The 1,737-nt window shown below is 39.2% G+C and overlaps 1 non-coding gene across 1 annotated transcript; it reads right to left on the bottom strand.

The window, feature by feature from the left end:
• Positions 1-1,369: 1,369 nt before the first annotated feature.
• Trnad-guc (transfer RNA aspartic acid (anticodon GUC)) lies at positions 1,370-1,441 on the bottom strand. Its single transcript has one exon. It is a non-coding gene; the product is annotated as a tRNA-Asp (tRNA).
• Between the last annotated feature and the right edge of the window lie 296 nt (positions 1,442-1,737).

Below are 1,737 nucleotides of genomic sequence, written 5' to 3'. Positions count from 1 at the left end.
GCCTATCTAAATATATAGATCATTCCTCTTGTGTTTAAGGCAGAATGTGTTCCGAGCTGGCAGAAACGTTAGCACGCTGGGCGAAATGCTTAGCGGTATTTCGTCTATCTCTACGTTCTGAGTTCAAATTCCGCCGAAGTCGACTTTGGCTTTCATCCTTTCGGGGTCGATAAATCAAGTATCAGTTGCGTACTGGGGTCGATCTATTCGACTAGCCCCCTCCCACAAAATTTCGGGCCTTGTGCCAAGAGTAGAAAAGAACAACGCACTAGGTAGGATGTAATCAGCTGGTACTTACTTTGCCGACCCCAGGAGGATGAAAGACAAAGTGGACCCAAGTGGTAAAAATGACACAGCCAAACACCACAAGTCATTTGTGAATTTTGCTATTCACAATTATTAGACCCATCGTTTTGTCCCCTTTGATCTTTTATTAATGAATTTAACGACAGGCTCTGTTGTTTGCTTCACCATTCTTCATAATTGTCAGTTGTTTTCGTTTAAAACTCTTTCTCTGGGAAAGTTTGTAGCATGTATTGTATATTTGTCTGATGTACGTACGTGACGTACACATGTGAAGTTTACATGTGCCTCCCACAACCTTATCTATGTCCTAACCTGCTCAGGTTGTGGCCATAACTATGTAGGCCAAACGAGCCTCCCTTGAGACGCAGAGTCACGGTGCATAAGGAACAGATTCGCTTCCCTCAGTACAGGCAAATTGCACTGAGCGTACATCTTGACAGATGCGCAAGTGATAAAACGCCGAAGTTCCTTATTTTCCCACTGAACCAGTGCAAAGATTCAATTTCAGTGCAAGAACGACTAAATAAAGAGAACTTATTCATTCAAAAATATAAACCACACCTCAATATTCAAACCTGACAACCTCAGAAACTATACTAAGGAATCAGTTATCCCCCTTGACACCCATTACCTCCCTTGGTTCACTCTCTAAATTCTTTCTTATTTTTCAAATAGCCAAGATGGCGAAACATCCTCATCATGGGAATTAATCACTATACAATACCCCTTGAAAAGCTAATTTAAATAGCGAAAACCGGTTGGATTTTACAACACCCATATAATATGTATATATTTATATAAAAAAATATAAAACTATGCGAAACGAAGGCATTTTTCTTCATTTTTCTTTACATATTTTCAACTCATAATTTTATCACGTATTGTTTACTGAATCTCACGTATTTTTGCCCATTTATATTTCTATATACACACACACACACACGCACACACACGCACACACACACACACACATATATATATTTCATTTTTCATTTTCATTTTATCCAGTTTCAGCTCATGAGCTGTGGCCATGCTGGGGCACCGCCATTAAAAGATAAATTGCCTCCCCGGCGGGGAATCGAACCCCGGTCTCCCGCGTGACAGGCGGGGATACTTACCACTATACTACCGAGGATATATATATACATATATATATATATATTCTTTTATTCTTTTATTTGTTTCAGTCATTAGACAGCGGCCATGCTGGAGCACCGACTTGGGGAATTTTAGTCGAATTAATCGACCACTATTTCTTTTCTTTTCTTCTTTTTTTTTTAAGCCTGATACTTATTCTATCGGTCTCTTTTACCACTAAGTTATGGGTATATTAATCACCAACATCGGTTGCCAAGCGGTAGTGACACACACACAAACACACACACACATACATAAATATATATATATATATATACGGCGGACTACTTTTAG

The sequence above is a fragment of the Octopus bimaculoides genome, chromosome 3 (genome assembly GCF_046866305.1).
Source record: "Octopus bimaculoides isolate indiv1 chromosome 3, ASM4686630v1, whole genome shotgun sequence".
In the NCBI taxonomy this organism is placed as follows: domain Eukaryota; kingdom Metazoa; phylum Mollusca; class Cephalopoda; order Octopoda; family Octopodidae; genus Octopus; species Octopus bimaculoides.
This window is presented reverse-complemented; position numbering and strand designations above follow the sequence as displayed.